Below are 15,538 nucleotides of genomic sequence, written 5' to 3'. Positions count from 1 at the left end.
CACTAATTAGAAAACATACCTGTTTACATGTCTTCAATCTTTTATCAACTTCGGAAAAATCATTTTCTTCTAATATGTCATGCATGCTCCTGTGTTTAGTTTTGTAATGTCTTCCAATAGTATATTTTTTGCAACTATAGTTGCATTACACAAGAGGCATGTAAATCCACTATCGTCACTCGCAGAAAAAAAAATATTTGTCTTCCCATGGAGAAGCTGGTCAACTATACAACTTAGCTACGCTGCTGCTTTGAATTTGCTCAGCCATGATATGCAACTTCAATGCTCACTACTCGCAGCAGCTGCTCTATGACCTACTGCCCACCTTGCTTGAGCTCAGAGCAGCAAATATGCGCCCAGACATTGCAGTCACTAAACGCCAAGGCCTAGTGTAAATCGTCCCTGTGACAAGAGTTGAACTGAATTTGAATTCAAACTCCTGCTATATCGAGTAACAGCAGAGAAATCTACCCGACACAGATCAAACTTTACCATATCCAAGAAGTTCTAGGTATCTTAACTAGATGTCTCTACTGGTGATTCTAAGTGCCACCTAGTGTATAGAAATGTAAACTGACTGAGAATTTTTTAGGTTTTGATAACCTGTTCCCCTATCAGTGGTTTTTGACTTATTTTGAAGTAGTCATTACTGTCTGTAACTTGTGCTACCAATCAGATTTCTGCATAATGACGTAAGGTTCCACCAATCAGACAGTACATGACATCACTGTTCTACATCAGTCAGCCCTCCTATATATTTCCGCAACTCTGGACCTTAAGGTGTCATTCTGCATCGGGACTTTGAGAGTCCTACGTTAACTAAGGAGATCTCCTTCTGGAGGCCAGATGGGGTTGGGGCTGGCTCTGGTGTAAAGAGGTGGCAACATAAGGTAAAACAGAACTTTATCTAACTATGTGAAATTTAACTACGTGTGGTACAGGGAAGATTCCAGCGTTCCTCTTTAACATGTAAATAACTGTTGATGATGATGCTTGTTGTTTAGAGGGGCCTAACATCCAGGTCATCAGCCCCTAACATGTAACTGTTGGGTCGATCTGCATTTCCTAAATTAATGTAGAGTTTTCTTTATTTTGTGTTAGGACTCAAAATATAGGTTTTCTAGACAGTCTGCAGATGTAATGTAATCACCCTCGTTTCCCTTATTCATTTTTGTTTTCTGGTGACGAAGTTTTCAATTCCTAAATTTTTCTTTCCTGTTTTTGGACTTTAACTTTTCTTCCTTAGTCACCAAGAAGTGTTTTTTTTTTTCTTTTTACAACTGGCTTTACATCACACTGACACAGATAGGTCTTATGGTGACAATGGGATAGGAAAGGCCTAGGAGTGGGAAAGAAGCGGCCATGGTCTTAATTAAAGTACAGCCCCAGCATTTGCCAGGTGTGAAAATGGGAAACTACGGAAAACCATCTCCAGGGCTGCCAACAGTGAGGTTTGAACCCACTATCTCCCGGATGCCCAAGTAGTATGAGCTTACCCTCTGTGCCATCGGGCCTTAAATTAGAACTTCAGTCCATCTCACGCAACATTAGTACTGGTAGTACCATGGTTACTGCTTGCATCAGCAATATCTACGCGCGGTATGACTGTCCTATGTTTATTTCTCACCGACGACTCGCACGACTCGCCGATGCTGCCAACCACTGCACTTAGGAACTGTCCATCTGTTAGCAAAGGGGGTCTGCAGGGCATGGATAAGACCATTGGTCTGGATTGGTTATGGTACCGGTACTGAGCCCTGGACCACAATTACATTTGTTTTCACATGTTAAGGCAGTTAGCCCTGGACCACAATTACCTTTCTTTTCACATGTTACGGTAATTAGCCCTGGACCACAATTACCTTTATTTTCAGATATTAGGATACTTAGCTCTGGACCACAATTACGTTTCTTTTCACATGTTACGGTACTTAGCCCTGGATCACAATCATGTTTCTCTTCACATTAATACACCACGGCATTCTATGTCGGTTACTGGTCACGAAATGATAGGATTGATAGCAGCAAAGCCTACTACTTCTTTCTTCGTACATAGCGCATCCAGTGCATCTGTCCACTGTTGATACAGAAAACATATCTAATTATATTGACATGGCATCGTGCGATGGATGTGTTATTAATGTAACAAGTTTTTCAGCGAATTACAAGATTTAGTTCAATTCTATGTACGTCACAATTTGATTTCAAATTAGCAGAGTATGTGAAAGGTGTGGCCGTGACGTTAAATTATTAGTGAATGAGAAGTTCAATCATGTTGTTTTTTCATGTCGTCACCGATCCTCCACTACATTAAGGTTGGTTCCATTTACAAACATTCTTCTTGTCTATTATACATTGTTTAACATTTGCGTTACATTTCCTTGTGTTTTTTTCTTCCGGTGTCAGGAACGTTACGTACTACTAATAATTAGGCCTCTTTTTAATATTCAATCATAAGTCGCGCGGATTTAAGCCTCTATTTCATATTTAAGCATAACTAGCGCAATCTATGGTTTCTAGTGTTTAGAATCGTAATTACTGCACCGAAACGTCTCAACTATTTCATCACGTTCTTATATAATCGTGGCTGGCATTGGCACGAATGGACTCTGCCATGGCCTGAAGATTTGCCCTATGAAATGTCACTACCATACTTCAACATAGCCAGATATTGTTACTCTCATTTGTTTCATATGGTTATTCTTTGACATTGCCTCTCTCTTAGGTCTTTTCATCGCATAAGTTGGTCATAACTTCTGTCTGTATTGAATTATGGGAATGACATTTCATTGAACTAGCCTTCAACCAATGGCAGTGTCCATTCGCCCACCGTCAGCCATGATTACTATAATACAAACTTGTGTAAGTAAGACTGAAGTTTTACCGGCCTTAAGCCCTATTATTAGGGGTCAAAAAAATACCTGGTGCCCAGTCACCATGGCGCCTGAATTGTCAAATTCGGGTTTGAAACTTTAATTTTCAAAATCTGGAATTCCCTTATATGTACGTTCTCACCACTTCATAAAGTAACAAGTCGTATGGTGTTTCGCATGTTTTCTGTAGCTCATATATTCTAACATCTGCAATAAACATTTTCACTGCTTTTGACAGAGTCTATAAATCCTGTAATTGACGCTTCGTACCTTGGAACTGGACGTTTCAATTCTGCATGAGAGCTGCCTATCGGTCACGAGACATCGTTGCAACCCGTCAAACAATTACCCTTTCCAGTGGTCGTATCATAACAAATAGAGTTATGGAGAAATGCAGAGAACTACTACGTTAAATAATTCCACAAACACTACATTACCGCCTTCCTTCCCGTGACTAGTCGTTCCTAAACTATTGCTGCCAAAGCAGTGCTGATAAATTCCCGTGGAATTCATTCTTTGCATTTAAAAGATATGGAATGACGTGTTGTATTTTCACTTAAATTTCATTACAGCATCTCGGTATTGAACAGTTTGCACTTTAGAAATACAGTTGTTTTCATTCCTGCGCTGTTATAGAAAATTGGCAACGTTGCATCAGATATCAAAGTCCGCCAACAAGGAAGCCATTTAATGCTGGTGATTTACTGTAGTCTATTACGTGTTTTACCTTTCTGTGTTATACTTGAGAAAATTGGCAAAATGAAATGAACAAAGCTGGACAAATGACTGATGCGAGTAAAAAACTTCGTAACACAAAGTGAAAAATGAAATGGCTTATGACTTTTAGTGCCGGGAGTGTCCGAGGACATGTTCGGCTCGCCAGGTGCAGGTATTTTGATTTGACACCTGTAGGCGATCTGCACGTCGTGATGAGGATGGAATGATTATGAAGACAACACATACACCCAGCCCCAGTGCCAGCAAAATTAACCAATGATGGTTCAAATTCCCGACCCTGCCGGGAATCGAACCCGGGACCCCTGTGACCAAAGGCCACCACGCTAACCATTTAGTCAAGGAGCTGGACAACACAAAGTGATACAGAAGCGAGTGAATGTGAAAAAACACTCGATGAAGGTGCCGATTTTAGTGTTCAGGATGACAATGACTAGTGTGAAATTTATGGTGTTCAAGACAATTAAAAATATGTAAAAATTTCAATTATCTGGCAAACGGAAATTTCAGCAATCGTGGCTTCAATTACTACCATGGCTGCCCTATGAAGAAGGAATTGCGTTGTGCAGTAACTTTCCTTGTATTTTCAACCAAAATTCTAAAGTTGTATCTGGATTTTCAGGACATTTTAAAACTGGAAACTTAAAAATCCCATCTTCACTCGAAGTGTCTGGAGACTGACAAGTTTCAAGAAAAATCCTATCTTCACTCGAAGTGTCTGGAAACTGACAGTTTCAAGAAAACTCCCAAACGTGCACCTTTAGGTAAGTGAGTAAAGAAAATGGATGCTAATATGTTACAGCATATAAATGCATTGTTCATCGCATCCTATCATATTACAAAAAAATTAACAGACCCTACACTGATTTTGAAGGTTTGGTTGCATTGTTAAGCAAATTCAATGTTACTGATTCAGAGATGTATGTGAATGATAAGCAATGCAGAGAATTTATTTCACACATTGCCTCAGATCTTCGTGAAGATTTGATATATGAAATTAAGGAAAGTTCATATGTCAGTATCTCACTCGATGGATCAATAGACATGAGGAGCTGATACTTTACATTCATTTTTTTAAAGAAAATAATGTAAAGGAGACATTTCTTACTATTGTGTCATTGGAGGATGCAAAAAGTGATGGCTATATGGAAGCTCTAAAAACAGAATTGCTTCAGTTAGGGCTTAGAGAACTCTTTATGGGTTCAAAACTAATAGGTATAGTGACTGATGGACCATCATGTATGATTGGTGTCTGTAATGGTTTCATAACAAAAATATCTAAAAAATTCCAGAACTTGGTAAACGTCCCTTGCTTTGCACATCAACTCTAACTCTCCGTTCTTCACTCACTGAAAAATGCAAAACTTAAAATCATTCATGAAATTGATTTTACACTCAGGAAACTATGTCAGATTTATCGACATTCGCTAAGAAGACTTCACGAACTGAAGAAAATTTCGGAGTTGCTGGAATGTGAAATATCTAAATTACAGTACTTACACCAAGTTAGATGGGTAGCAAGCAAATTAAATGCTTAGCATGCAGTTGTTAAAGACTGGGAATGCCAAGTGGTGCTTTAGAAAATATTTCTGAAAGGAACGGTGAAGAAGGAATCATGGCTAAAGGTCTTCTAAAGAAGGTCAAGCACTTCAAATGTGTCATCACAATTCACTTCATGTATGCCATCTGAGTATATTCAAAAGACTTTCACTTGTATTTCAGAGGCACGATCTGATTTTAAGTCAGATAAGAGTACATGCAAATAATGCAATTAATTCAATGCAGCAACTTCAGAACACCAAGGGCCCAATGTAAGAAAAGTTTGTTTCTGCTACAACACTTTCAGGAGTTAGTAGTGGAATGCAGTTATCAGGTGTGTCGCGTAGGAATTTCACGAGTGAGAAGGAACATATTTTGGCAAGTGGGATTAACTTTCTGAAAGACACATTTCTTCAAAATGAGGATATTCAAAGTGCCAATGGTGTTTTTGACACACATTCCTGGCCATCATAAAAACAATTGGAAAATTATGACAATAGTGAAATACAGCTTCTTGCCACTTCTTTTTCAAAATACCTTCAAACTGAAGAGCAAAACGTAGAAGACATATTGAGCGAGTTGGTACGAGTTCAAAGTAGTTGGGATAAGTCTTCCACTGAATGATCTACTTGAAAAATCGCGGACTGTGAAAGGATGATTTCTGATTTTAGGAAAGCTCCTCAGTATAGTGGCAACAATTCCTGTATCAACCTCATAATTTGAGCAAGGGTTCAGCACAATGAATATTATAAAACACAAACTGTGAACCAAGCTTGCCGTGAAGAACTTAAGTGATCTCTTGATGATTTCTTTGAATGGACCATTTATAAAAGACTCTGATGCAACAAAATGTATTGATCGTTGGTATTTTGGTGGGAAATCAAACAGGCACAAGGAGAAGCTAAAGTTAAAGGCGACTGGTGACTATTTGCATTAGTATATCTTAAAATATAAATTGTTTCGATTCCATTCTTATAATCAGGGAACGGATTTATATGTACTAATAATTATTGAAATTATTGAAATATGTACATGTATATTTAGTTATTTTTATTGAAATATGGAATTATATATAGACATATGGACACATATAACATTAATTTCTTTTTAATATCAAAGTTCAAAGAAGCTAAACAAAGTAGACCTACATGCAACATAATGTTGCACTTCTCATTTTAATATATTTTATTCTCTGTTACCAAAACAATGGATTACAAAATGTTCTTTTAAGTGCTGCGAAGTGCATCTTCTCCTATTATCTCTAAGGACAGATATATTGACTGAAACTGCATTCAAAATCGGAAGAGGTAATGGGGGCATAATTCAGCTTCACAATATCTTCACAATATTTTCAATGTTAATTTTACACTTAAATCACCACACAGCATTGCAGCAACCGTTGTCATTTCTTCATATCCAGGGTTCTTTGAAAGTACAGTGCCCATGTTTGCTACATCTGCAACTTTACCTGTAGGCCTACCATTATTTAGTTGTTCCACAGTTTTATTCACAATTTTACAACTTTCAGAAAATGAGAGATGTGAGTTTTGGAGCCTTTTCAGTGTTTTTGCGATGCATGAAAAATTATACTGAATGTAACATGAATAATTTCTCACACTTGTATCGCAGACAACTGTTTTCGCGGCTTCAATTGAGGCTGCATCTTCAGAGACCATGGCATGCAGAACATTCTTAATACAGTCTATATATTCAACATAATATTCAACCGCTTGCAGTCACGTACCCCACCTAGTTAGAATCTGCTTAGGCAGCAATGGAATCTCTGCGTATATTTCTTTCAAAAGATGAACTCTTCTGTGGGCTTTGAGAAAAAGTTTTTTCACTGAGGAAATCAATAAATCTACTTTGGGTTAACTACTTCTGCCACACGATGAAAGGCATGTGCTACACATGTTAAATGAGTCATCTTAGGATATACAACACATAATGTTTCTCCGGCTTTTATCATATACTGTACGGTGCGGCATCGCTAATAAAAAGTAACACTTTATTATAATTAACGCCCTGTGGCCAGAGGATACCCATAGCCTCCTTGAACAGTTTTGCTATAGTTTTGTTATCGCACTTTTCTAGAACATCACAGTGTAAGAGAATCCATTTACAATAATCTTCGCTTAACAAACTAATGATTACGTCGCCAATTAGCCTACCTTCTTTGTCTGTTGTCTTATCAATGGAAACCCAAAGTGGACCGTCTTTTAATCTCCTGCCTTATCTTCCGAACAGTTTCATCGTATATGGCTGAACAGTAAGTTTTTCTGAAATTGACTCATCCGGGATGGATTGTTTAGTATATTTCTCAAGGAATTCCCTGAAGCACTGATTATTCAGTTTGAAGAGAGGTGTGTCAGCAGAGATGAGAGCACGGCAGAGATCAGTGTTGAACTCTGACGTTAAACTGGAAGTTGCTGGTTGTGTCAGAAACAACTGTCTCTGCTTGGAATCTCGTTGTTTGTTAGCCTGGTGTTTACTGGTTGAAATGTACTGTCTCACAAGGAACCTTTGAGTAGATGTCACTGTACAATGACACAAATTACAAAATAATATCTTACTGTCAGCTGATAAACCATCTTTAAATTCTGATACGTAACTTTTCAATTTTAAACTGGTTGACAGAGCTACTTTAGGCATATTGTAACAACGTTAATGTCTTCAATGAATATCAATACAGTATACAACTGCACACACTGAACGTACAAGAACATTATGATCCGTCTCACTGCTAATTCAAACTGTGAATGACTGGTAGTGAACTAGATGGAGTTATGAAGCAATCAAAGGGCCAAATTACGAACTAATCCGGAAACCGCTAGCGCATCGTCGATGAATGAGATTTCCCTAGTTACGAAATGATGGCACAGACTCAGTTGGTGTTATGTAATGCAGCTTATCAGTGCTGTAAGCGTGATTCAGATAGTCACGGTACTGACCGGCTGACCTCCACCACTTCCGGGCTCAACCTCTCTCTTCCTTCGCACAGCTTATCAGCTTATTTTATCAGCCCAGACGTGGACAGGCGTGATAATGACCTGCACAACCAGTTAAAATATTAATTTTTTGAATATAGATTCTTAATTTATTTCTCCATTATTGAGACGACTGCTATTTTAATATAATTTAATACTTTTTAGCCGAAATATGGACTATATTTATTTTAATGACGAAGAATGTGGAACATATGTACTAAACTCCAAAATATGGAAAATTATGAAAAATGAATACTCCATTTTTCAACTCCACACGTCATGATTCATAAAGATAATCTATATAAATAAAATAAGAGTTTTGTCTGTACATTGCTCAGAATTTAAAAAGGATAGTATTTCTATATCAGTCGTGTCCACAGTAAAGGGGAAATGCACTTTTTAATTTTCCATAATTTCTGTCTGTCTGTATGTATGTACACGCATCACTAGAAAACGGCTACAGAGAATTTACTGAAAATCGGTATGCAAAGTCTGGGAATAAGTTGCTACAATCTAGGCCATAAATAATTTTATTCAGGCTGAGAGAAATGGTAGTTTAGGGGAAGGGCTAAAATTTAATTTTCAAAAAAAAATTGTTATTAATTGTCCTATATTAATGAAAATTGGTATGCAAAATCGGGGAATAAGTCACTACAATCTAGGCTATAAATAATTTTATTCACGCAGAGTGAAATGGTAGTTTAGGGGAAGGTCTAAAATGTATTTCTTTAATATTTATGTTATTAGCGGTCCTGTCGATAAATACTACATAACTAAAGTCATATAGTATTTTATGTAATAAATAATAATGCTATTTGCTTTACGTCCCACTAACTACTTTTATGGTCTTCGGAGACGCCGAGGTGCCGGAATTTAGTCCTGCAGGAGTTCTTTTACGTGCCAGTAAATCTACCGACACGGGGCTGTCGTATTTGAGCACCTTCAAATACCACCGGACTGAGCCAGGATCGAACCAGCCAAGTCGGGGTTAGAAGGCCAGCGCCTTAACCGTCTGAGCCACTCAGCCCGGCAGTATTTTATGTCTTATACATTTTTACCATACTGGCTATGATAACAGAGATATTCATGAATATGGATTTTTGTTGCTTAAGACCATATCAGCACCGAGTCACAAGAAAATGTGTGAACAGAATTTAATGAAAATCAGTATGTGAAGTCGGGAAATAAGAAACTACAGTCTACGCTATAAATAATTTTATAAGATGCCCTAATATCACAGAGTCGAAAGAAAGCTAAATGTGAAGGCCTACAATATAGAAAGCTCATAAAATTGATCAACAATAACATTACATTGACCATTGTTTGTTGTGATGTGATTTGTGTCTTCTGTTGCCACTCATCGCCGATAGATGGGATTACTGTTGCGAACCGAGAATTTTTCTTTTTTGAATTTGCTTTACGTCGCACATCTTATGGCAACAATTGAATAGGAAAAGGCTAAGAGTGGGAAGTATGCGGCCGTGGCCTTAATTAAGGTACAGCCCCTGCAATTTTCCTGGTGTGAAGATGGGAAACCACTATCTCCCGGATACAAGTTCACAGCTGCACGCCCCTAACAGCTTGGCCAACTCGCCCGGTCGTACCGTGTATAACAGGCAGCCTGAACATTAGTGGGAAGTAGCTGGGGAGTTAGATAACTTTCTTCTTTAGCATGCCTTTCCTCTGGCTCATAAATTTTCTGATACTACTGGTACATAACACACTGGTTCATCATAGCATTCGAGCTACTCAATCCCTACTCTGTGGCACTGGTTATTCCAGCACTGAGACTTTGGACTGTCAGATCCGCACCGCAGTACTGTTCGTTAAAAGTGAGAAAATGTGCGGTTTTTCATTTGATCGAGTATTTTATATGACAACATTGCTTTTAATCACTACATTCGTACTGACGTTTTTGTAATGACCTATGTTAACTTCAGTTAGAAATCCATAAAGACAGTCTTTCTGAGAATCACAAAGCGAAGCACGGGTACATCAGCTAGTGCAAAATATAATTAATTTTAGCTTCCTAAAGAGATATGTATTTACATATAAATCCATTCCCTGCTTATAATTGATAGACTAGACTACTTAAGGACACATTTCAAAAACAATACGTAGCATTATCCTAGTCTAACCTGTGTTTTTCATTATCTTTATTTTCAAAAAATTGCTGGCTCCTGATGAAAAGGGGCTGGCTACTGAATGATCTCTATTTTTTTCTATCCCTGCCTAATATGTTTTGTTACCGTATTTTTGTGGTAGGTAGAGGTGAAAGAAGGTGCGGGGGTGAACGGGTCTCAAACTACGAAATTAAAGTTAATGTAAAATTTAACAAGGTTATATTCTCTTTTCAAAATCAAGAAAATAACAAGCATGGAAGGTACAGAGTAGCAAGGCAACAAAAGAGCAACAACAGTATTTACAGGCTTTGAGCAGTTAGCCCAAGCTTACATGTACATAAGGTTTAACAAAGGGGCAGAAAACCCCAATCATGCCCAGGAGCACTTGCTCCAAATTACACAGTAAGACCTCCTAGAGGCACGCAGAAACAAATTTCAAAAGAGCGATCTGCTCTCAAAGTTTTAAGCCTATCAAAAGGCCACACCTAACTCGACCTTCAAGCTGTCCACTAAGGACGTAAACACAGGGGTAAAATACCCAACCTACTGAGGCCTATTTTTTTTTTTGCTAGGGGCTTTACGTCGCACCGACACAGATAGGTCTTATGGCGACGATGGGATAGGAAAGGCCTAGGAGTTGGAAGGAAGCGGCCGTGGCCTTAATTAAGGTACAGCCCCAGCATTTGCCTGGTGTGAAAATGGGAAACCACGGAAAACCATCTTCAGGGCTGCCGATAGTGGGATTCGAACCTACTATCTCCCGGATGCAAGCTCACAGCCGCGCGCCTCTACGCGCACGGCCAACTCGCCCGGTTACTGAGGCCTATTAAGCGAGAAAAGGATAATTACATGGCCCCTAAAATACCAATGTGGGAGGAGGCGAACTGCACTCCTAATACATTTTGTTTTAAAACCTAATCTGGCTCTAGGCCACAAATGCAAGGGCTAATCCCATACTAAAGAGGTGACTTTAGAAAGAAACAATTTACATTACGTTAAAGAAGAATTGGTTGTGAAAATAAGTTCACCTCAAAACAATATGAGTGGGAGCTCGAGAGGGTTAAGCACTCTCTATCCCAATATGTAGCTTACAAGAGAATAGATACAAAGAGTCTTTACATTTTAGGGAAAAGTTACATGGTGGAAAAACTTCGGACCCGCCCCGAGAGTTAAACTGCTAAGCTAGCAAGAAAAGAAGTTATTATACGGCCATTACCTGGTTGTTGAACTGTTGCCCGAAGAAAGAGGCGCTTCCCGCCCCCCTGCTAGATACTTTACACACTGAAAGATGGTACAGAAGTGGCGCCGAGACCCTAAAATCAGCAGTTTATATACTCTCGCGGAGAGTTCGAGGCGTTTCGGAAATGAGAACACCCGCCCACAAAAACTTTATTGGCTAGGGTTAAGCAAGATATTCAAGTTGGAGAAGATACATCTGATTGGTCAGAAATTAATTAAAGAAATTCGGGATTGGCTAAATTCAAAACAAGGGGAAAGAAAGGGTTATACAGCCAACTTAAACAATAACAGAAAGAAATTTAACAAGGAACAAACTTTTGAAATAAAAATTTCTCAAAAAAAAAAAAAAAAAAAAAAAAAAAAAAAAAAAAAAAAAAAAAAGTTCTTTCACCTTGCACTAGGGTGCACTATTGTAGTTCTTCAGTAGTGTCCTCTAGAAGAGAAAGTTCACACTTCTTACTACAGGTAAAACAAAAATACATCGAAAACGACCCCGTTCAGAAACTCCAAAATTTCCAAGTAGTGACATCTTCTGGGTAACTTGAAAATTAATACATTAGATAAAGTTCGGAATTCCTCCAGCAGAGGATTTTCAACTGGCGCAAAATTTGAATTAGCGGCGTGGAGGTGTACCGCCCGGTACATGTTTTATTTTAAGTTTTTATCTAGGAGTGCTTTGGTGGATTCAGTCTCCATTTTTCATTTTGTTCTCGGCCTTTTCGATTAACCTTCATTTTCTTCTTTCTTGGCTGTGTAGTATGGGTTTCAACTCCTGTATTTTCTGGATCTACTGATACGCTTTTATGGTGTGGCTTCCCTACGAAATAAGCGCAGCGGATGTGAAACTGCTTAAGCTTTTAATAGCAGAAAGTTGAATTCTGCCCAAGGTATTTTGGCGTAAAGTGATATATGTAAATTCTTTAAGTTAATGTAAGTTTGACACCCAAGAGGGCATTTTAAGTGGAAATTGTGGCTCAGGGTTCGAGACCCTTCTATGTAATATGATGTAACTTTAAATTTGAGGGTTCCATTCTACTCTGGGTAACTTTATTCTAAAAACTGTGGCTTCATCTTTTGAACTGTGTAAGATTCTATATTCCCTCTGCTAGAGGACTTACAGTAATTTTGTACAGACTAGGATCTAACTAAAAGATGCCAAAGATATACTGTATTAATATCGTTTCAAAGTTTTGTGTAATGGAAATGGGAGCTCTCATGTCTGTCTGGTTGTGAATTTATCAAGCTTATAAAATTATTTGTTATTAATTTTCTCTTGTTAAGTCAATTTATTATCACTGTTTTGGAAAAGATCATCATTCAGTATAGAAAAGAAAAATCACTGATAAAAAAATTTGTCTGATTTTAATTTTTGGTTCATACTTTGTCCATCCATTTACCCCTCATGCTTCTTTCCCTCTCTGTGCCATTAAATCATGGTAACAGTCCTCATGGAGAGATTGCCGCAATAGGCATGCCGGTGGTCCATTCAACTAGTTGGGAATCTTTCCCTGGGCCCCTTGCAACAATGACCATGCCCTCTGCAATTAGCTTCTCTATTTTGCCTGTTATTCTGGCGATGTGGCCGTATCTGAGGTATGCTTGGCATAGCTGCTTCAGGAGTCTCATTTACATGCCATGTTCAGCCAGCATTGAGATGTGGGTGTTGTGTTCAGTACAAGAGATGCTATGGATATGCCAAACTCTCTTTTTTCTACCTGTCTGTTTCATGGCCCATAGTTGTACTTCCTCTTAAAACAATAAACACCACACTACCTACATGGTCAATGTTTCAGCAGTGAAAGTTGCATTGAAGAAGATAAAGGTACTGGTCAGTTACGCCTACAGTAACAATTTCATACCACATTAAAACCTCCTTTGCCAGTTAGGAGTAGAAACTACTGATTCCGCATTACCCTGTTTAAGAAGTCCAACACACAATATGAAATTACAGTGCATAAGGACACATCCTACATAGTGCCGAGTTTGAGCTGCTGCAGAGGCAGTTAAATTGGCAGCGACAGCAACTGCTTGGTCACACAGAATGCTGAGAAGCGGACTTCAGGGAAACACAGTATGCCAGTAGCAAGGTGTGCAAGTATGTTAATACCCAGAGCGACAAGATCAGCACAGCTAATACGAGTCTGTGTCTTCTGCAGGGCAAAGTTCTGTCTGTAGGATGTGGGCCACAGAAAATTTGGCACCACAAGAACATATGGGCAGGGTCTTCATCTGGAGTCGAACTGAGTGAACAGCACTCATGTATTGTGATAGTCAACAGATCTACATCGAACCTGTCTGCATTCAGCTACTGTGTGCAGTGACTGAACGTTCGGAGCCAAGTGAAAGGTAAGCAGTCAATCAAGATTATGGGAGGGATCATCATTTCAGGTAAATACCGGAGCTGGCAACCTGCTTAGAGGAGGACAAGAAATTTTATAAATAAACTAATTAGGAAACTGGTGTCATTCAATTTTCCAGTATAATTGTGTGTGTGTGCGTGCACGTGTGCGTGCGTGTGTGTGTGTGTGTGTGTGTGTGTGTGTGTGTGTGTGTGTGTGTGTGTGTGTGTGTGTGTGTGTGTGTGTGTGTGTGTGTGTGTGTGGCCCATCCTACATTACATTAGATCAATAAAACTGGCAGTCTTTCATTTGTAACAGTTAGCTTTCAGCATTACCCGCTTCGCTGCTGCTATAGAGGAAACTCTAGCAAGACTTTGCACCATCAGTGCTGTGATTGATCGGTCTTGTAACTGTGTTATAAGCTTCTATTAACTACACTTTAAACCACTTAGTTTATATTATTTTTGCATGTAGCTCGGCAGGAAAACGTTTTTCTTTTGTCACACAGTTGTAAACATTGTGTTCGAATTATGACTGTTGTGTACAAATATAAGACGCATCCAGATAGATCGAGTCCAATGTGGATTTTCATAGTGGCGGTAATGATATTGAGAATATTGGTGAAGTGATAGGGAGTGATAGTGATGATGATCATGGTGATGATTTGCTGACAGAGAGAGGAAGAAATTACCTAAGCCTGCCCATGTGGTCGAATGACGAGTTCACGCCAAAGGTGCATGCATTTCAAGTGCCGAATTCAGATATATCAAATACTAATTTAACCCCTGACTCCCCTGAAATTATTTCAAGCTCTTTGTGAATGAAGAGGCGATGACAAAGGTACAGTTCATGATAAGCCACCCAGACCAGAGGTGTACAAATTGTACTTCAGGCTTGCCTGCTCCAAGATGCTCTGCAACAAGCAAAGCAGCTTAGCTTGAGTGTAAGCGAAGCAAGAGTGCACACGTACTGAGCGCACTAGTCATAGCAAACCAAAACCTGCGTTTCCCTAAGCCTGACAGGTTGCTTGGGACCCCTTCGGACTGCCGGACTTGACAAGAGTGAACGTGAAGCTTGCTATCGATGCGACGTGAATGTGCCATTATATGTTAGTGTAGCTACATATTGCGTTGAGTGCAGCTCCATTGTAGTTTAAGATCCAACCAGCAGGAAAATGAACAAATCAACCATAAAGGAAATCGAAGAAAAATTTAAAAGTGGTGAATTTATTCCGCTCAAGTCTAGCATGGGAAAAATGTTCATGTGTTCAGGAAAAGGTATCAAATAAGTCAGTACATTACTCGCAATGTAATTTTTGTAAAAAGCTACTCAGCACCCATTCAGGAACCTCAAATATGTTGCAACATGTCTACAAATTTGACCGAAATTTGCCACAGTCTAAAAATATTTTGAAATAGGGCAAGGACTTGGTGACTGAAAAGTGCGTGGAAATGTGCACCAAGGACCTGAGACCATTTACAACTATTGAGGGTGAAGAATTTTTAAATTTAGAGCAAACAGTTGGTAGGACTGGCCCCGCGCTTCTGCTAAGCTTAAGCTGGACCGTTCGGAGTGGGGAGAGCGTGCCGTTAGATATTTCCCGCCATTTCGTCAGTAACGCTCACAATGTCGGAGCAACAGGTGCACCCCCCACTGTGCTGTGCAACGTATTATTATAAAATTTCTTGCTCAAGAAGGAGTTA

General features: G+C 39.0%; 1 protein-coding gene across 6 annotated transcripts in view; it reads right to left on the bottom strand.

Moving 5' to 3' along the window:
- The window catches only part of LOC136858536 (zinc finger protein 665), a 69,405-nt gene that overhangs the window by 41,974 nt on the left and 11,893 nt on the right, over positions 1–15,538 (bottom strand). The gene's annotated exons all lie outside the window — the stretch shown is intronic.

Source organism: Anabrus simplex, chromosome 1, assembly GCF_040414725.1.
Source record: "Anabrus simplex isolate iqAnaSimp1 chromosome 1, ASM4041472v1, whole genome shotgun sequence".
Lineage (NCBI taxonomy): Eukaryota > Metazoa > Arthropoda > Insecta > Orthoptera > Tettigoniidae > Anabrus > Anabrus simplex.
The sequence above is the reverse complement of the archived record's forward strand: the minus strand, read 5'-3'. Positions and strand labels throughout refer to the sequence as shown.